Source organism: Lactuca sativa, chromosome 4, assembly GCF_002870075.4.
Source record: "Lactuca sativa cultivar Salinas chromosome 4, Lsat_Salinas_v11, whole genome shotgun sequence".
In the NCBI taxonomy this organism is placed as follows: Eukaryota; Viridiplantae; Streptophyta; class Magnoliopsida; order Asterales; family Asteraceae; genus Lactuca; species Lactuca sativa.
The window spans coordinates 221464443-221487612 of record NC_056626.2 but is presented as its reverse complement, the minus strand read 5'-3'; the positions used below and the strand labels follow the sequence as shown (position 1 = coordinate 221487612).

General features: G+C 36.5%; 1 long non-coding RNA gene across 1 annotated transcript; it reads left to right on the top strand.

Moving 5' to 3' along the window:
* The first annotated feature begins 2339 nt into the window (after positions 1-2339).
* On the top strand, positions 2340-4250 carry LOC111893605 (uncharacterized). Its single transcript, XR_002850916.3, has 3 exons — positions 2340-3763; positions 3876-3921; positions 4040-4250. It is a non-coding gene; the product is annotated as an uncharacterized LOC111893605 (long non-coding RNA).
* Positions 4251-23170: the final 18920 nt, after the last annotated feature.

The window sequence follows — 23170 nt, the reverse complement described above, 5'->3', positions numbered from 1 at the left end:
TAAAATTGAACTGTAGTCTTATACATTTCAAGACCGTAAATTACAAGTATATCTGCCATACTTAGTTTAATAACATGTAGTTTTATTCGTAAACAAAATCGTTCGAAGAGATGTGTTTTTACGTAAAATAAGTGTATTGTCGATTTCACGTAAAATAACGTATTGTTGTTTAACATGTGGGTTTTCATAAATGTGATATTAATGATTTTCCTGCCTCGATGTTCTTCAGATGTCGAAAAGTTATGACATTTGTCACCCATAACCTGCCGGTCGTTATGTAGCTAACAGCCAGGATGTGGGATCATTAGTCCCGTATAAATATATACCCAAGTATTACGCTCTCCGGATGGAGACTCTGGTTATAAAACATGACTTCTGTGTATACCTTGGTAGGTACGACGAAGACGATTAACTCACAAATTTCCAACGAAATACATGTTTTTGTAATGAAAATGTTCGTATATGTAATTGTTACCCTTTTCGTAATGTTTATAATATATAAAAATAATCATATTTTTATATAATCGTTTCTTTTCCTTGAAAGGGTAAAATATAATGAATGTTTCCAAACTATACCTATTATAGTTTATAATAGATAACTGTTGAGTCATAAGAAAACGACAATAGTTTGTAGTTTAACACGAGTTTCCATATGTTTACTTGTATACCCCCCTAAAACGTCAGGAAAAGACATGATAATGTAGGGTATAAAATCACCTTAAGTTTGATTGCAGGTAGAATCTAGCAATAAACTGACAGCGGTTAGCGATCGTCGGCCCGGGAATGGCTCGAATTTAGCAACACGAGAGAGTGTGAGTTTATTTTTGGTGTAACAAGACCAGGAGGTCGGACTTTTGATTTATAGGTTGATCAATTCAAGTCCACGTCGTGGGCTTTATGTCTATGTCGTGGAACTAAGCTGCGTCACCTCATAGACTTGCCATCTGCGTTCTAGCTTCAAAAGGTGTATGGTTGACATTTTCATGTCGTGGCCTTTATGTCCCCGTCATGGGACCTTAACACATTACTCCCGTAGACTTAGCGTGTGTTTTTCTAGCCCCGATTAGTGTCCTTGACAAATTCCATGTCGTGGAGCTTACGTCATGCTTTTAGACAGTTGTATCTTCGGAAGATCATAACTTTTGCATATGAGTTGCGTTTTCGACGTTCTTTATATCCACGCATATGTGGAGATGTATTCTACAACTTTCATTTAGATTACTAAGGCTAAAAAGTAATCTATCATAAACTCCCTTTTTACGATTCCTAGTGTCGTGTTAGTTTTGTCGCGAATTTTGATAGGTTATAACTTGTTAATTTATTATATCTTATAACTAAATTTAATGTACATAATAACTTTATATAAATATGCCCTTAGGCATACAAAGCTCTTTATTTCATCAATGTTACATGGAACAAACTACTGATAGATGGTTGAAGTTTAAACCTAGTTTATTCTAGAATTTCAAGTTGTCACACAATGTATTCGAGTATGTATATGTATGTGTGTATGGGTATAGATATGTATGTATGTATGTGTGTTTGTGAATATGTATGTATAGGTATGTGTGTATGTGAGTGTCTATCCGTATATATGTATGTGTGTATGTATGTGCATCTGTATGTGTATGTGTATGTGTATGTGTATATGTGTATGGATGTGGTATGCCCGACCGTTTGGTAATTTGTTAGGCTAAAACTATGTAAGACCCGAGTTTGAATACACCATCTCCCATAGATGCATACACGTACACCCTCTCCCATTTTTTTGATCCGTCCTAACTCCAACTATAACTTCGCTGACCTCCGCTCCTCTTCCTTATATCTGATGTCGCTCCTACGACTTCTCCCTGTTTCTTACCGCCATCGACATCGCCATCATTAATTCAGGATACATCACCGATACACCTCATTGCCACTCCTCCGCCAAACTCCGCCTAGAAATCTTCACTGGTCCACCTCGTTGGAAATCCTAACCATTCGCGGCATTGATTTTATTAATTTCAATAAAATGAAATAGGCTGACAGTTGATTTTAGTTATTTCAATATAAATAAATAGATTGACAATTGATTTTAGTAGATATACACACGTTTGTATATTAAAGTTGTGATAAAAACAAAACTAAAAAATGATATTTAATCGATTTATACGTTTATATTTATGTATGGATGTATGTATGTTTTTATGTATATGTGCAACATTAAACATAATAATGAACATAATAGCAGTAATAAATAATACAAAATAATAATAATTAAAAATTTAATATTAATAATATAAATAAATATATGATATTTATAGTATTAAATATAGAATAAGAACAATAAATTCTTTATTTTTTAATTTTTTTTGGAAATCGGTAGCTACTACGGAATACCGAGGGAACGAGTGACTTCTAAAATTTCATTAGCCCTTCTTCCCCCACATATTTGCTTGGTTTTATTTCCCCTCGTTCACCAATAAGAATAATAAACTCTTTTATTTTTTAATTTTTCGATAATTGCTCCCACTTCGGTCTAGGATTTAAAATTACAGCATATGCCATCTTCAATTATATCAGTTGTTCCTCATATCTCCGTCGCCCTCCGCTCCTCTTTCTCATATCTTCGCCGCCCTTCGCCATCTCTTTGTTTATAATCTGCCATCTCCATCACCATTATCGATTCGGATCCATTACCACTCAACCTGGCGACCACGGCTCCGGAATCGGCCACTGCATCGCTGTTGCCCTATTCCAACTGCCATTCTCCACCATCTTTGCCTCTACTGCCGCCTCCTTCCACTTGGTTTTATCTACTTTCGTTAAAGAAGGTAAACCCTAAATTTTATGTATCGATTAGAATTAAATCCAGATATTACGGGTGTAGAAAAGCGTCGGGAATATTGATTTTTGTTGCTCTTCACATCAAATGACGTTGCAGTTTATGGGTAAAGATATATGAATTTCTAGTTTTCTGTTTTGCTAAATTTACTGATTTGGTAATGGTTTAGCGTATACAAATCATTAATTTGAATATAAATATATTATCTTTTTTCAGTGAACTTACACTTATACTTCATAGTTATACTTGGACGCTTCACGGATTCTGGTGTGATATGCAAAGAAATAAATGGCTAAACTTGGATAGATTTGAAGCATGCTAATATCTCAGTACTTATCAACTTGAACTCATTAGTGATTGTAGTTGATCTTTTATGTGATCACTACTTGATTGCCTGAGTGATTATTATTATTGTTCAACAATATTTTATTTATACTTTTTTGCATTTGTTTTTCAAAATGTTTTTGGGCCAAGGATATCGTTGGTTAAAAAGGAGAGGTGGTAATTTTATGCTATGTTTGAATATCCAATGATTTTTAATACACAATGGTGACTTATTTTTTTTGTTTCTTTTCATACATTCTTATCAGCCAATGCTTCTATCTAGGTATTGCACATATCTCTGGACTTCAATTAATTAATCTTCATTTTGTCACTTTATTCCTGGAAATCAGTATGTGATTTTTTTGAATCGCAAGGGTGTGGATAGTAAGATTTCTCGTGCTCATTTTCAAACATATCATAGCTTGTAAGTATCACTTGCTCGCTTCTTGGATAATAAAATTTAGAAAATTTTATGATGTGATTTTGTCTAGTTTTGATCTTCTTCATCAAAGTTAGTATGAGAAGTTACTTGCAAGAAATGCCTGGAAGCAAGTGTGGTGATTATTAGTATCTTAATTAAGTCGTATGGGAAACCAAGCATGACTGACAAAATAGGTCTGTGGAATATATGAGCAAAAGCTTCATTCCATTAATGTTCTTTTTATTACTTAAAAACTATCATTTTTATGATATGTTTTTCCTAATTTTATTTATTATTTTGTCTTAGGTAAAGGAGTCAAGTATGAAACTTCTAGGCTCAAATGCTCGGTAAGGTATGTATGACCTTTTTGACTATTAACTTTTTGATAGTTCAAGGATAAATGGATATGATAAATATGAGTTTTTCTGAGTTTGTAATGTTGTTAGGATTTCCATTTTTATATATGTTAGTCAAAGGCATGAAGAGATGCAACGAAGACAAATACAACTTGAAGATCAATTGACGTCTTTTATGAGACTATTCAGTAATCGGATAATCCACCAAATGACTTTTAGTTTATATCTTTTAAACACTTAATAATGTATTTGAAACATTGACTGCATACACGATGTTTATTGTAATGTTTATTTTGATGGATTTTGAGCATAACAAACAATCTTATGTGTGCATGGAACCCTAAATAATTTGATTTATGTTTTCTCTAATTGAACGTACAACTTGAACAACAAATAGAAAACCTGATCATGCTCTTATAATATTCGATATTCACAAATAGTGTTAGAGTAATTATACATTGATCACTATATAGCTATGGCAATTTCTGACATCCCCAAATTTGTCGGCCAGAAAAGACTGATTTAGTTTATGTTTTTAAAATAAAATCAGAGTAATCTTCCAAAAGATGTTCTGGAATTTGTCCCCTAAACAAAATATAACAAAAATTTTATCAAAGCATTTCTTAAAGAAATGTATTTTCATTATATAAAAAACCTCGGGATGTCATATTCCGATACAGACCAAAAGCATAAACAGTACATTATAAGCCTCACAACAATTATTTACACCTACTGGCCTATAATTCAAAAATCTTCCGTCATCATCAAACTATGCTCTAGGTCTACTACCTGTAATATAAAAAAGCTGAGTGAGTCAATCTTGGGAGTTTGGTGAGCATATAGGGTTTTCAACCCATAATAAATAAATTTATTAATTTTCATCAACCAACAATAAATTTATTTATTTCATCAACTACCAATAAATCTATTAATTTCATCAATCAACAATAACCCTGATTACCCGTTCCCGTTATCCTCACTTTATGTCCCTAAACATCTCTAAAAAGGGACCTAGCTAAAGGATCATCATCGGGCTAACAACACTGCTTAAGGGATACTTCTATAGTTTCTTAAGGTTCCACCCTAAGAATCCTCTGTCATTCACTCATTCATTCCAAAGGATTGTCCTAAGGTATAGGCACAAAGTCCGTCATCGCCAATAACACAGCTGCCAATGTTCTCTATTGGGAACAACTCCCAATATTATCCTTTAGGCGCAACTGCTAGGATTGTGTTGTTCTCAACCAGGCGCAACTGCCAATATTATCTGTTAGGCGTAGCTGCCAATGTTATCTTTTAGGCACGGTTGCTAACATTATCATGTAGGCGCAGCTCCCGGGATGATGACGTTCTCTATTATGCGCATCTGCTGATATTATCATTTAGGCACAGTTGCCAGGATTATGTTGTATCTATTAGGCACAACTGCAAATATTGTCCATTAGGCACAGCTACCAGGATATTTAGATTACAACTGGTGAACACTTAAATCAAAAACACCTAAGGGTTATGGCGCAGCTGCCAATATTCATCTATATCATCTTTCATCCCTCATTATTTATCTACCCATGTTCTACCCAACATATTCGTAGATATAAAATTCATATACAATTTAAATCATTTAAAACATGTATAAAATATTCATTCACCATCCATTTCAAATAAACAAACAATATATATATATATATATATATATATATATATATACACACACACACACACATAGCACGTGTTTTATATGAAATACTTCATATCTATGTGTAAGATGAAAGTGACTATACACTCACTTGATTTAACGATAATCGGGCCGTACTTCGTCTCTTAAAACGATCGTTTCCGATAAAACTGAGATGTTTTCTCAAAAACTGGGCTTTACACGGACATAGTTTCGTTTGGAGAAACTCTTTTCTCGGGATCTTCGGGCTTGCTTACGATGCTAGGATTATATAATAGGCTTGGGGGTATTTAGTGTAGCAAAAAGGAAAGTAGAGGGTGAGAGGAGTGAAATTTTGTAACAAAAAATCGGCAGGCTTCGATCACTATTTATAGGGGCTAAAAACTCGAGTTACGCTGGGGGTAAATTTAAGGTACGCTGGGCGTACTCCTACTTCATCGAGTACGCTGGGCGTACGAAAGGATAATATCGGATGCGTCAAGGCTATGGCACATGTCTTTCATGTGAAGGAGTAGGGCTACATGGCCAATATCGGACCGTGAACATGAGTACGCTGGACGTACTTCGAATTTTCAAACTTCAAAAATTCGTAACTTTTGCATATGAGCTCCGTTTTTGATGTTCTTTATATCTACGCATAGGTGAGAGGAGTGAAATTTTGTAACAAAAAATCGGCTGGCTTCGATCACTATTTATAGGGGCTAAAAACTCGAGTTACGCTGGGGGTAAATTTAAGGTACGCTGGGCGTACTCCTAGTTCATCGAGTACGCTGGGCGTACGAAAGGATAATATCGGATGCGTCAAGGCTATGGCACATGTTTTTCATGCGAAGGAGTAGGGCTACATGGCTAATATCGGACTGTGAACATGAGTATGCTGGGCGTACTTCGAATTTTCAAACTTCAAAAATTCATAACTTTCGCATATGAGCTCCGTTTTTGATGTTCTTTATATCCACGCGTAGGTGAGACTGTGCTCTACAACTTTCGTTTAGACTCTGTCGGCAAATTTTGAATTTATTTTTAAAGTTATATTTTTAATAGGCCAAGACAGGAAAAGTCCGTTAAAAATTCATAACTTCTTCATCCCATGTCCGTTTTCGTCTGTCTTTTTACCGTTGAACTACTATCAACAAGATCCTTGATTTTCGTTTAGGTTGTTTCGGCTGAAAATCACTCGATCTAAAATTCGAGTTTTAGGCTTTATACTACTAAGCTGAAACTTAGAAAAAATCATAACTTCCTCATACGAAGTCAGATTTGGGAGTTCTTTTTTATGCACGCTCTCGGTTTAAAGTATACCACGACTTTCAGTTAGATCACTAAGGCTAAAAAGCAATTTATCGTAAATTCACTTAATTTATTCTTATTACTTCAAAACACGTTACAATAGTTGACCTGGACTATTACGTCGTCTTTAATGCTTAACCTAGAAACACAGGCGTTAAACAATTCAAATCCTTGTATCGTTGAAGCCTTTGAGAGCAAGCGTCACAAATGTCATGCCTCTAATGGTTCACACCCAACACTAGCTATGCAAGATGATTGAGAAAGAGGAGAAAGGCTCAAATTTTTTGGCTGGTACTTCTAAAGAAGAGGTTAGCTGAAAATCATAGGGTTATACCCTATTTATAGTGCAGTCAGAAAACCCTAGATAAGCCTTGATCCAAGATTATCTTAAACTGGGCAGTTATCCACTTTCCTGTTTATCTATCAAAGAGTATTCTAGAATTCCTTAATCATGAAGAAATTGTCCAACCCTTCATGGAGGTTTTGAGATTGCATCTTGCTCAACTATTTAATAATTTCACTTCATTACATGCACTTTTAATTAATTCTTTTAATCCCAAAATTAATTCCAATTAATTTTTGATTAAATATTAACTAAATATTACTATTTCTAATTACTATTTTATTCTCATAATATAATAACAAATCATTTATTTTAATTTATTAATCAAATAGTAAATTAACCTCATTCTCCAAAATCATTTGTCCAGTTGCTAGTTTTGAGGGCAACCCAAAAGGACTGTGCTATTATCAATTTAATATATACCAATTATAGTTATGGTCTTAGACACCTAATCTAATAGTCTCCCACTTGGATAAGTCTAATAATTATAGTTGCCGGTATAACTTCTAAAACTGATTAGCAAATTATAACTCTCAAAGCCGTTGTTAAACTCTGACCCAGTCAGTTACGTATCCTAAGATAAATGATAAAATATTTCTTCGTTCTGCATGATATCGTACAAACATGAGATATGGATTATAATCAATCTCATTGTCCAAGTTTTGTTTCTCAATTTCTGATTTGTGATGACTGAAATCAGACTACCAATTGAACACATCAATTCAGTCCAGGCTTAGCCAAACACTTTAGATGCCATCATTAAATCATCGAGGGGCCCATAGATATCGCTTTTTCCGTCAGGGTAAAAGGAACGAATAAACTTCGGCTTATATGCTTGCACTCTTTACTCCTCAAATCATACATAACAAGACATTTTATAACATCAAGTTACTGATGCGTTTACGTATTATCAATGCACAAATGACTTGTAAACAACAACTCATATATCTCTATTTCAGGAATATAAGATATTATCGTCTCAGAATTCTCGTGATAAAATCAATGAAGTAATTCTTTGAGCGTGGGTTAATCCAATACTAAAAATCCCTATTTTCATGGTACTCATGAATATTGCATCAAACAATTGCTATGTCTAATACCCATAAGCAATCTACAATTCAATTGATGACAGTCTTAATTCGCTACTTAATTCCAAATGTACAAGCGACTATGGATGTTTGAATAATCCAATTATCTGGGAAGTAAAACATTCAAAGTGAAATACAATAATAACCTAATTAACTATGGTCTCAAAACTATTGAATATAAACAAAACTCTTATTATTTAATCACCATATTAAATAGACTTAATTCATTGTATAATGTTTCGAGTAATCAACTAAATACTTGAATTAAACATCAGTCATGCCATGTCATAAACATGCATACTATGTCTCTCGATGGTGACTTTTCTAATGATGCTCATTTCACAATTTCAAATTCTTGTTGCTACTAAATGTGTTAGAATTCATCCTTTAATGTAATATCCTTTTGTGATGTCGAGGCTTCAAACTCACAGAGACTTTACCAACAATATTACAAAATATTCCATTGAACCTTTGTTACTTTAAACAATTCCATGGTACAAAGTCTCAAATTCAAAGTACACTCCTTGAACATCCTTTCTTGTATTGAGGTTCCTAACTCACATGTAGATTTCAATAATAAACTCCTACTACGGAAACATTTCCATATTCCCATATGACCATCAATTTTCGATAAGAATCACCTCCAACCAAATTATGTCAATATGGTCCGTCCATTATAATATTATACGTCCAAATCTCCACAAACAAACCATCTTTAGTAAACCTCTGACTGTTCTTGACAGTTTTTTAACAACTTTAGTCACAACATGTTCTAGTCCTTTTTCCCTCTCAATGCCCAAGGCATATGGAAAAATCAGAACAAGTGAAGATTATAGCATATGAAAACGATCCTACATCCAAAGCATGTGGGACTCGGTTCATTATGTTAAATACTTGATATCTATTCAGTCTCTTACTATAATATTTTCATAAATTAAATTTCCTATGTTCAACCATTTCAAAATGATATTCATATATGTCTAAGACTAAGCTATCTTAAAACATTTAATATAAACTTTTAGATTTAAAATGAAGTATGAGTATCCTCTCCGTTAAATTTTTCTATAGTGAAACAATTCCCAAACTTTGCAATTTTCATATTTGAAATCTTTGTTTCCTATAATTAGTATTCTTAACATGCAACACATAGCATAACAAATATGCTCCTACCAGCATAACAATTATGTTCCCATTAACATAACAATTATGCTCCCACTAGCTTTGACATGTATCCAAAAATCAACTCGACTCCTAGAAATCAATACTTTTTGACTTTATTGTTAAAGTGTAGATTTCTGATATGTGATGCTTCGATAAGTCTTCATCTAGACTTCTCAAGCTTATACACCTTCATTAGATAGCATATATGTGTGTTTAAACCCTTTAAGAACTTATAGCTATAAGTCAAGAACATCCAAACAGTTCCTTTCCGTTTCCCACAATTCGAACTATGAAAAGGGATGCCGTAATCATATTGTGAATTTAAGAATGCATTTATCACAACCACTAACCATAATGATATTTATCAAATCTTTAAAATCTACTTGCGAAAGTGTTTCCTCATAATCATTTTCATGAATTAGAGCGAAACCTTTTGCCACCTAGATTTTTTGGTATATGTGTTTCCATTTGTTAAGGCATGGCCCTTTAGCATGTTTAAGACCTCAAGATTTGGAGCGTCGGCCTTGTTTGGTGACCTCTGGATGCTCGAATGGCAACCTTCGAGCACTCGACTGATGACCCTTGGAGCCTTGGCCCAACTCCCTGCTAGTTGGGCCTGAATTGGATGTGCCCAAGGCTTGACCTAATCTCCCTTTGACCAAATTCCAAGAGGAAAAGAGATAATTTCCCTTCTGACCTAATGGCCCCCTATAAATAGAACATGTCCCCTACCTTTTTGAATTATCTTCTCTCTCCTAGAAAAAACCCTAGGGGGTTCGGCCTTTATCTTTCAACCTTTACACAACTGCCATGGCTAAACATATGACCCATTTATCATCTTCACCGATCTAACTTAATCATTGGAGCTTGCTTCCGGGGCTTCGGTCCCGGAGCAACTCTAACGATTTATTGTGGTTCTTGCTAGGTATAAAGTCGGGAATACGCAGACGGCATCAAACCCGGTTCTCCGACCCAGATCTAAGACTCAAGACCTGAAAAACTGGTGAGATGTCACAACACCTTACACAAACGCATATGTTGTGAACTAGATAACTTGTTATTGTTGTTCACAATGGCATGTACAAACGAACGAGGCTCAAATGTGCAAGCATGGGCCAATACACACAAAACAACTCAAGTTTAGCTATGCTAGTACCCAATACTAGAAAAGCACCTACGAAAACAGAGAGGTTTGATGGGATCCCAAACCCCAATACAATTATGCTTACAATAAAATCGCCATAACATTGTCTTGCTGATTTCCATCAAGCTATGAACAAGCCACACAATAATATGAGAAGTGTTGACTCCATTTCGAGCAAAGAGTCGAATTACATGACAAGGGAATATTGTATATGATTGTGCATCCCTGAGAAGACAATAACATTATAAACAAAGGAGCAACTTCACGCCCCAATCCTCAACAACCTTGTTGTCCATCTCTCAGTAGCCTCAAATCTCGGCAAAAGAGATCATCATACCCAAGACAACGAGGCGCCGATTGTCGCTATAGTCAATGGAATAGCAAAAAATCGAATGCCCTTACATTATGGATGAACTGACCACCTGGGTCGGACACATAAATTGAAGACTGCTAAGCCCAACCTTGCTAAAGGTTCAAAAGGTTGATGATCCTTGCCTAGAGTCGCTTAGTTTCTCAGCCTGACTCCATTATAGCGCCAAGCTCCGCTCGCAAGGTTTAGACATAAACTTTGTCTTGAGCTTCTTAGCATCTCATCCGAACCCCACTATCATGATGCGTACCACGAACAAGGCTTAAAGGCTCACAACCTTTGTTAGTCCATTTCTATACGACGCCATTTCGTGTGATATATTCATGAATCGCTGGGTGTTAAGCTTGATCAACTTTGCCAAGCTGCGTCAAATGAGTTATGCGTCACCACACACTGAAAGTCGCGTGTCACAAGCTTATGATGTGCTTGGCACCGCCCATTCGACATTTCATCTCCTATAACCGACATGGTCTTCCTATGCTCAGACAGTCAATAAGGCATTTCCTACATTACATTTTACTGTGGCAAGTAGCCCTGTCAAAAATACCCAATACCCGAATTACCTGTCCGATTTTTTCGGGTATCGGGTAAATTTTTCCGGGTAATCGGGTTACCCGATTTTTTTTCGGGTCGGGTAAAGGGTAAAGTTTTTGGGTTTCGGGTATACCCGAATTACCCAAATTATTTTAAAAATTCATTTTTTTAGTAGAGATTGTACTATATAGCAGGTATTTGATCACGCTTAGACTAACTATCATTATTGTAAAACATAAATATATTTATTATGACAATACGACACTAACAATATCAAAAGTAATTTTTATATATCATCACGTTCTTTAAAACTTAACTGTTTTCTAGATTATAGTTTTTATTGCAACTAACAAACTCATTATCTTGACGAAACTTCAGAACATGACAAACTTATGGCTACATTTATCTTAAACATTTTAAACTTTTAAATTAAGATCTTTACGTATTTATTTTTTTAACATCTTATTAGATTATATTAAGTTGTTAAAAAATTACTTGATATCTCATTATTGACTAAAAAATTTCAATGTTCAAAACTTGAGTAACTTCGTTTATGTCTCGTTTGTTTATATAAACAAGACTAATAAAGCACGACGTATTTATTTCATTAAATTTATTTTCAGGTGAAATTCAAAAACCCGAATTACCCAAACCCGACCCGATACCTGAATTACCCAAACCCAAATTTAGTTTTGGTAGGGTAACGAATAATTTTTCTAACATGAAAAACCCGAATTACCCGACCCGAATTACCCGAAACCCGAAAAAATTACCCGTTCAACACCCCTAGTGGCAAGGAATGATACCACGAAAGCAGCCTTTCTACTCACAATCCCTCAGCATCTCTGTTGCCTGCCTCTTGACAACAGTCTTTCTATCTATCGTAATGAAGAGAATCCCCCTATACATCCTTATAGCAACCTTTTCATACACATCGTAGTCTAATACAACCACCTGCTCCACCTGAAGATGGCTACCAATGCTCGTGAGAAACTGACTATGAAGATGATTAATGGTGACATCCCACCAAGTTGATTTAAAATTCCATGTCGAATGACAACCTAACTCAACATAGTAGGCTAGTGGTCCAACACCAAATAGCAACCTTGCAGCCCAGCTCCTGGCAGTCGCGCCGCTCACTTCCCACAAACAGCTCGTTTCCCAGCTCTCAGCGGTCTCGCACTAACAGTCACAACAGCTCATAACACAACAAAGCGTCAGTGGTCGCAGATCGCTAAACTTGGTCGGCTCCGCCAAATCATGGAATACAAGTTGGGCATCACCACACACCATTGGAAGAATCTGACTAGGCATACCCGAGCAAGTAACACTTTGAATATTACCATGGTAAGTCCATGCCAAGATAATGGGAAACACTATCCCATCCCAAAGAACATAATAGACCCCTCTATGCATCATCATTATCAGCTGAATGGGGCCTACATCTCGTAAGCACAGGACGAGGGGGCCTATCTCCCGAACATGGAACACGTACAATCTGTGCCACTTTCACTCCTAGAAAAAGGAGAAAAAACAAAATAAGAGACATCAAGGGCAAGGGCAATGTGATCTGACTCCTAATGGATAATCACACCCCAACAGCTAGTCTCAAGGCTAGGCCCACACTTGTGTAAGAATTATAGTCCACCCTGCTGGATTTGGTGTCTAAGCCCATAACTATAATTGGGATGTACCTGTGACAACCCGAAGTTCGTACCATTATTTGTAATCCTTTTTGTTATCCTTTTTCGTAAATCCATCAGTCGATTCCAAATTCGTTTCCGTTTACTCTATTAAGTTAAGTCATTAAACTGAGATTGCTATTATGACTTAATGGGTGTCCCAACGCGTTTAGAACTCAATTAACACCCCATACTTGTAATCGGTAAAATTTTAGAATCGACCAGATCGGGTTACGGCAACTTGATCGGGTGCGACCAAAAGCCACGTCTAACGTCGGTATCGGGTAGAATTCCACCGTGTCCCGAACTTGAACCTTATTTAAAGTGGTTTACGCTTCCATTTGAAGCTTTTGCTCTCTCTCACTACTCTCTGTCTCTAACCTCTCTCCTCAAACCAAAGAATTAGGTCCAAAAACATCAATTTAAGGCTCAAATTCATCAAGGTAACTTTCGTAACTCATATTATAGCATCATTAGCCTTCAAATTCGTGTTTAATATTTGGAAAAGGACCATATTCATGAGTTTATGGCCCTAGAAAATGCTTGGGCCGTAAACACATATAAAGAGGGTTTTTGAACCTTAAAACCCCTCCAAACCAACTTTGGGGCTTAGATATGACTTAATGGCTTATCAATTCGGACTTAGAACACCTTGAACATCATTTTTTTAGGAGTAAACATGATTTTACTGCCCAAGAACATGCTTGGGCCGTAAACTCATATTCATGGGGAGTAAACTCAAATCCAAGTATTTAAATGCCACTTAAACACACCAATAGCCTTGAATTAGATTCTAGAACCAACCACAATCGATTTGGGGACCTTAAACATGATAAAAACCATCCATTTGAGAGTTCACAGCCATAAACCCCCCCAAGGATGGGTTCCAGGGCCGTAAAGTCATAAACATAAGTCAAATGGTGCCCTAAATTCATTCTAAGGTTTGTCAAATTGGTTTGAATCACATGTGATTGAGCTAGAGCCACAAAATCATGTAAGGAATGATCACATAGGAGCTTACGACCGTAAACTCCTAGTTTACAGCCGTAAACTCCATTTGGTAATGTCCTTGGTGGTTTAATTCATTCCCATGCCTTAGATTAAATCATACCAACATTCCCCAGGTGATATTTGACCATTTAGCACCTTAAAACCCATCAACCATGAGTTCACGGCCTTGAACTCATGTGGTAATGGTATTAGGGTCGTAAAATCCCTAAGGAGTTTACTCTTGAAGAGCAAACCCATTATCCGAGCCCTATATGCCCGTAGATGTCACCCGGGTCACTCCAAACACTTGATTTGAAGTGTTTTCACGTATTGGAGTGTATAATCATATCTAATTAGTGGTTTGAAGTCTAATTAGATACATCTGTATATCATTTCATATTACATAGGAACCTTGCGCGTTATCAAGCCCCGAACCGACACTAAGCATTCAAACCATAGCGTTTTCTTGTCTGGTGAGTTCATACCCCTACCCTTTTTCAATGTTTTTCACTGTTTTCAGGAGGAATACAAGCAAAGTACAAGGGAATACTTGTACTCAAAACTTGTTTTACATGTCTTGTGTTTCGTATTACATATGCTTTTAACACTGATAATCGTAACAGACAACCGTTTGAACTTGCAGAACATCTATACACATTATTTGTGAAATACGTTATAAACTGTTATGTTTTATATTTCACAAATGGTTTTCCAAATTATATCAGTTAAAAGCATGACATTTGAACTTTGAACATGAAACTTAGTACACTGTTTTGTCCTCGGTAACAATCCACAGAGATACACGAGTGGAGGATCATTGTTGTAACAATATCTTTCTGTATTATTACTAGTAAATTTGTTATTCCTATAAATTGGAGACACGTCCTCGGAGAACACTCCACAGAGATACGTGAGTGTAGGACCGCACCAGTAACCAGAATCTCTTAGATAGGGAGTGTGACTTAAGTGTATAGATCTATACGGGGCTGACTACCCCACACCTGGCTGCTAGCTACAGCCGAACCGAAAGGTTCAAGGGTGACGAAAGTCATAAGGTGATGTGGACTACTTATTGCCATATCTACTAATCGTATGGTTATGGAACTCGCAATTTGGATAACAGAGATTTACTTGTTAGTAATAATGGATTAAGTAACTAGTTTACTTTGTACATGTTAGTTTTATATACATGATAACACTAATACATTTCACACGGACAACCAGGTTTTCAGTATACATCTTTCACATTTCAGATTGGTAACCAACTTTCAGGAAAATATGGAATTTTCCTGTGGAACATTGTACATAACCAGATTCGTGTAATAAACCAGATAACTAAACTTTACAATTCACAAGAGTAACCATGTTTTCAGTGTACATCTTTTACATTACATTTCGGATTAGTAACCAACTTTTAAGAAAATATGGGATTTTCTTGGTGCATAATTTTTCAGAAACAGAAAGGGAACAAATACATTTTCAGAAAACAAAACCGCATATGAACTCACCAGCGTTATGCTGATTTTCAAACTGCTTGTATTCTCAGGTCCGCATTAGACAGGTATCCAATGATTCCTTTTGGCGAAGACAGAGTGCGTAGAAGACACGACTGACTTTTGTTCATATATACTATGTATCACACTTGTACAACTTTATTTTCAAACAAACGTAAAGTTTTATATGTAATATAATGGTTGTTTACTTTACTTACTATGTTCATTGGATTTGATACTCATCGTGGAGTCCGCCCCGTAAACGTTTCCGCCTTCGGTTTCGGGGTGTGACAGATTGGTATCAAAGCCCTTGTTTATAGTGAATAAAGTATACCAAACCTTACATGGTATAAGACTATAAACACTAAGGGGCCTAAGTGCTCTGAACTAAAAGTATACTTCAAAATATAAGTATTTTCAAAAGTATACAAGTATACCTAACCATCGAGATCCGTAACTACAAGTAGAACAAAACATAAGTAAATGGGTGTCGTATGATGCGGTTAAAACTGGGCAGTTATGTAGTCGTGTCTAGGATCAATATAGCCTGGCCAACATGTGCTTGGGAGTGACTGTGGTATGCGGCATGCCTAAAACTTACCCTAATACCACAAACACCAAGCCAGTGTCGTAGCGAATCATGAAATACTATGGGAGTATTTCTCGATCCAATCCTTTGTAGAAATCCTCGTTCACGCATTGTTCCTTGATCATTCCTTTAGCGATAATTTATCTGCTTCGATAACTCTTTCCTGCTTTATCGCTTATTCAGAATATATATATATATATATATATATATATATATATATATATATATATATATATATATATATATATATATCTGTCATATCTCTTGATTCAATTCAGAGGACTTATCGTCCTCTCTTGCTTGATCTTATTAGATCAAGATGCCTCCAAGAAAGAGACCCAACTCAAAGACCAACAAACCTCCGCCGCCACCTCCTCCTGAAATTGACCCTGTGGTGTTTCAAGCAGCTGTTACCGCCGCGGTGGCAGCTGCTATGTCTCAATTGAACAGCGGTAGTTCCGGTGGTTCGGGAGGTGGTACTCAAACTCAAAACCAAGAATGCAGCTAGGGACACCAAAAGGAGGGTTCCTATAAAGATTTCATGAACGCGAAACCTACATCCTTCGAATGGCACTGGAGGTGTCATTTCCCTTTCCCGATGATTCAAGAAAATCGAATCTATCTTTGAAATCTGTGCTTGTTCGGAATCCGATAAAGTGAAATTCGCAGCCTGTGCCTTTATCGATAAAGCCCTAACTTGGTGGAACGGCCGAGTCAAATCCTTGACCCTACCTATAGCCAATGCCATGGGCTGGGAAGCCATGAAAGAACTCCTTCTAGCTGAGTACTGCCCTCGGGGCGAAATACAGAAGTTAGAGCACGAGCTCTGGAACCTGAAGATGAAGGGTTCTGATATTGTTGCATACACTTCTAGATTCGATGATCTAGCACTACTCTGTCCGCGATTGGTTACCCCGAAGAGTAAGAAGATAGAGAGGTTCATCTGGGGACTAACCCAACCAACCAAAGGAAATGTTTTATCTCCGAGGCCGGATAAATATGACAGTGCCAAAAGCCTAGCCCAAACTCTGATTGACCACATTGATGATGTTGAGGAAATAACCGCCACTCCTGAATCGACCAAGAGGAGTGGTGAGAAAAGGAAGTTTTGGAAGAAGAAGATGGGTCAATCTTCTCAAGGATATTCAAAGAAACAACAGACTATAGCAGTCCATGCTGCTACTACCCCCGTTGCTGCTGCTTCTGTTGTGGGATCCACAGCTCAAATTCCTACTAGCAGGTATGCTGGTAACCTTCCCCAGTGTGAAAAGTGAAAATACCACCACAACCCTGGCCCCTGTCGTGATCTGTCATGCACCAACTATGGTAAAAAGGGGCACACAATCCGATTCTGCAAGGCACCAGCCCAATCAGCCAATTAATCTTCTGGAGCAGGCGTTGGTCAAGCCTGCTATAATTGTGGAGAGGTCGGGCATTTCAAAAGGAACTTCCTCAAGAAGGCGACAACTGATAACACTGGAAGAGTGTTAGCCATGGGACGGGAGGAGGCAGTCACCGATCCCACCGTTGTTTCGGGTACGTTCCTTTTTGACAACTCTTATGCTAGTATTCTTTTCGATTCGGGTGCTGAAAGAAGCTTTGTTATTCATTTGTTCAAACATAATCTAAAACCTAATCCCCAACCATTAACCCAAATGTTTACCGTCAAGATGGCTAACGGTGAGAAAGAAAGCGCTAGCGATGTGTTCATAGGTTGTACTCTTACCCTGAACGATCATTCATTTCCCATCGATCTTATGCCAGTTTCCATAAAGAGCTTTGATGTCATCATTGGCATAGATTGCTTGAGTCCCAATCATGCTGATATCCTCTGTTTCGAAAAAGCCATTCGTCTCAACCTTCCCCCTGGTCAGACTCTCATAATCTATGGCGATATGCTTAGCTCTAATCTTCGCATCATTTCTTGCATCAAAGCTCAGAAACTCTTGCGAAAGGAATGCCAAGCATTCCTAGCCCATGTAATCAACGAAAAACAGGAAGTTAAAGACCTCGCGAGCATCCCTGAAGTCTGTAATTTTCCTGACGTCTTTCCCGAAGAGCTTCCGGGAATTCCTCCTGAACATCAAGTCGAATATCGCATTGACCTAATCCCTGGAGCTACCCCCATAGCCAAGTCTCCATATCGCCTAGCTCCAGCAGAAATGCAGGACTTAGCCAGTCAACTGAACGAGTTGCTCAGCAAAGGTTTCATCCGACCGAGTTCCTCACCCTGGGGAGTTCCAGTTCTGTTTGTAAAGAAGAAAGTGTTGGATTAATGTCTAAGTCCATAACTATAATTGGTAAGACTTGACCGGACCCGGCATGGTCCATTTGGGTTGCATGGCATCATGCATTTGGATAGACTATAATCAGAGAAATAACACTTAAGGTTTGTTAATATATTATAAGTTCTAATATCTTAATAAGGTTATTTAATTAGTATTGATCAAGAATTAATTTGGAATTAATTAAGTGATCAAAAGGAGACTAATTAAATATATGGGTTGATTGTGTAAATCATTCATTCTTATATATGTGGGCTTATGATCCAAGATTCCTTATGTTGGACTAAGTCCATGGGGTGACCAATGGATACTCCATGGAGGTTAAAATCCATGGAGTAAGGAATGGGTAAAGTCATGAGTTACATGGTGTAACCCTAATAGCCACCATATAAAAGAATCCCATGGCTCAAGAAATCGGGCACTATGTGTGAGTGTGAGGGCTAAATGATTTCAAGGAGTGCTCTATATTGTCACACCCCAAAACCGAGAACGGCAGAAACGTTCTGAGGCGGAGGACGTCATGTAGAGTATCACAACATAATAAAAGTAAACAAGCAAAAAACATCATCCATTGCATTAAATATATAATTTTAATACAAGCGTGTCCAATACAGTTATAGACAACAAAAATATAACATAAATAAAAATAATATGAGTCTTGGATGTGCTCCATCTTCTCAAAAGCTGGCCTCGGTACCTGTCTACTGATGACCTGAGAATACAAGTTATTTTGAAAGAGTTTATCAACATTAAGCTGGTGAGTTCATAAGTATTTTTGTGTCGGTGTTTGTTATCAAAACGTTTGAACATGTCTCCATTGTAAGTTTGTAAAACGTATGTAAATGTTTGTAAGTGTTTGTAAAAGTTTGAATCTCTCAGAAAAACCTATATTTTCTATTAAAAGTATCCTTCTCCCAAGGTGCAACTGTTTTGTATGTTTGTTTATCGTAAAAGTGGGTAATTTTCCAAGTGTAACTATCATTATCAAAATATAGTTTGTACATTATTATTTAAGTGAAATAGTCACTAAATGTATATAAAGGATAAATTACTGTAGTACTTGTAGTATTGTATTATAATAACTACTGTTGTACTATCTACCTTAAATCAGATTTATATCAAGGTATCATGTGATAAATTGCACCATACTATAGACTGGTAATAACGACAACATATAGTCGAAAAATAAGGTATGACGTTTGGCACCCCCAGACCTGCCGGTCCGGCTGTAGCTAGCAGCAAGGTGTAGGATAGTCAATCCAGTATAGATCTATACGCAAACTCATGCTCTCCCTTCAAGAGACTCTAGCTACAACTCGGGCCATGGCAATTAAGTCATGCTCCGATCCATATCACAATAATGAACGTATTCTAGTATATGTAATGTAATGAACTGTTCTAGTATAGTTGTATATGTTCTTCCTCTAGTATAGTTGTACATGTTCTTCCTCTAGTATAGTTGTATATGTTCTTCCTCTAGTATAGTTGTATATGTACTTGTAGAAATAAGTATTGACTCATGAATGAACTGACTCATTGATCTAGAAATTGTAGTAGTATGATCCTGTGTTACCCTGATGGTAACTTACTAATGATGTGACTAATACGCATGAATATGGAAGTACTTTTATGTCTATATATGTACATTTGATATATAACTAATATTGAAACGACCTTCAGACGGCTACCCGAAATCCCACCAGACCACATCCAAATCGAGAAAAAGGAAATAGGGCGGATGGCCTTCCTAAGCCCTTTAAACATTGCTTATATATATACATATATGGGCATTCAATTTATAAGAAGTATAACAAGGTTTAAATAAAATTATTTGATAAGTAAAAGAGTTTGTAAAACATTTTGAAGTAAAGCAGTTTGATAAACAGTTTGAACAGTGATAAAATCATTGGTTTTCTAATTATTAATCACATGTGATTGATGTAATAACTATAAGTATTCAACTTCTATCCCCCCCATAAAAGTATTTAAAACATTTAAAAGTATTTCAAAGGTTAATTAAAGGGGTATGAACTCACCTGTAGTGAGTGGTTCTGATGACAATGTTGGATTAGACGCTAGGTGCCAAGTGGTGACTTGAGTACACGCGCGAATCCTATTTAGCATATATTGGCACATATATGGATTTAATTAGTGTTATGAACAACTAATTGATGATTTTGGGACCACCTTAGGGACTAGTAAACACTTATAATGAAGTGTTATAATCACATATGATTGTATGAGGGTTTATAAGGCTATACAAGAGTGTGTATGGCCAAAATACACACTATATGTGTGTGTGCGGCCAGGTGTGCGGCCTAGTGTGCTGCCAGCACATGTGTGCGGCCCTGTGTGCGGCCATGTGTGTTGCCAGGTGGTGTGTGCTGCCATGTGTGCGGCCAGATGATGATCTTGGTGTTCTTGGTACCTTTTATGAAGATCTTCAAGGAGAATGGATGATACTTGAGAAGATTTTCGTGTTCTATGCTTGAAGAAGTGAAGGAAGTGTTCAAGAATGATCTAAGTGTGGCATATATAGGTGGAGTGTGCGGTTGGGAAGGTGTGAGGCCGCAAACAAGAGTGTGTGGCCGCACACTCAAGTGTATGGCCGCACACTCCATGTGTTGGAGTGTTTGGCCCGGTTTTGATTCCTACACTTCGAGTTAACCCTTCTTAACACTCCTACCTTGATTATATCACATTTAGAACGCTTCATTAGACTCTAAAGGGTATTACCATATAGTAAAATAAGTCTAACATTGGAAAGAATTGAAGAGTGCATGCGAGAAATTTTTCGGGTTGTCACATATATTTCTCTCAAGGTTATTCCAAAAGCAATTGATTTTGTGTGAACCATTTGAGGTATCACACTTGGGGCACTAGGCACTCAAGCTTTATGAAGATAATCTACATCAAAGAGGTATGTATTCTATGTTGTTATATTCATTGTTTTATAGCTTAGATTAGGATAATACCTTGGATGTTCATATTTGCATGTATAATAGAGAAAACATAGATCCAAGGTATTTAGGGTTGCATGTACACTTAGGAGTGTTAGAATGCTCAAAACCCAACAGTGGTATCAGAGCCTAGGCTTGTTTTCAATTATACTTGATGCAAATTGCTGAAAAATGTTGAAAAACTCGATTTTCTGGCTTTCTGGGCACTGGACTCGCCGAGTCCACTGATCAACTCGCCGAGTCCATGAGTAAAATCATCCTACTCGTTGAGTAGGTTCATGCACTCGACGAGTAGGAGCCTCAAACAGTATATTTTCGAGTTTTTTGGCTGGAATTGGACTAGGAACATTACCCTAAGATGTTTTTGGACTTATAAACTTGTTTGTTGATGTGGTAATGTTCATGCTAATCCAATTTCAAAGATATTTGTCAATAGATTCATGTTTTGTATTAGTTTAAGGTTTAGACTAATTACATGAAAAAGTTTGATTTGAATTATCTTGTTCTTATGAGTTGCTTAGATTAATTGAAAAGTTGAGTGAAATAGTTGTTTTCAATCAAAATTAATCTAAGAGTTGATTCTAAAATGTATTTTTTGTAACTTGTCCTCAAGTTATATGAAAAGTCACATTTAAGTTTCATAAAACTCAGAAAAGTTGGCGAAGGTTACAAAAATGAAGAGTCTTGTCTCATTGAATTGTTTTATGACTCCATAACTTGTCCTCAAGTTATGGAAGTTCAAGAGTCACTTCATTAAGTAATAAAATGTGTAACCTTAATTAATTCCATAAGTTATAAAATAAAGATAAGTGTATTCTTTTATTAGTTTAAAGTCTTCCATAACTTGTCCTCAAGTTATGGAGCTTGAAGAGTTTTTGGATTAAAACTACTTTAAACACATAAGTTATGGAATTAATTAGTTTTGAATAGTTTCAAAACATGCCCTCAAGTTTTGGAATTTGTAAAATTTTCTCTTCTGAATACTTTAATTCCAAGTTAGCCCTTAGAATTTTAAAAGTTAAAATTCAACCCTTATAATTTATAATACTATAAGTTAATAATATATATATATATATATATATATATATATATATATATATATATATATATATATATATATATATATGTAAGAGCAAGTCAGTCTTACCGTTAGTAGGCCTCATTCACGAAGCCGGTCTATAGGGGGGTATAAGGTTATTGCCTATAAAATGGCAGTTTAATGGGTGTCCACTCTCACCCACCGCTTCCTTGACCGGTGGAGGGTCGTTAGCCGAATGGGTTTGACAGGACTATAATTCTCCCTTCACTAGAAGTGTTAATGATAAATACTAAGTAACTAAACTCTTAGTAATACCCAATCTTAGTTACTTAGGAAAATGTGAATAAGGTGCTAATCCATGAAATTACACTTTGCACTTTGTTTAAGTCAGTTAGTGGAGCATGTGTGGTTAATTGGCACACTAACTCGTATTTAACAAGGTAGGCAAAGGGTAACTTAATGTTTATCATAGTATCGATGGAGCGTGTGTGGTTAACCGACACATCGATTAAGGGTTAAACATTTAAGGGTACCAAGTAATTTGCATGGTTACTTCACACCTTGTTTTGTGATCCTCGACATCCCAATCACAAAACATGAAG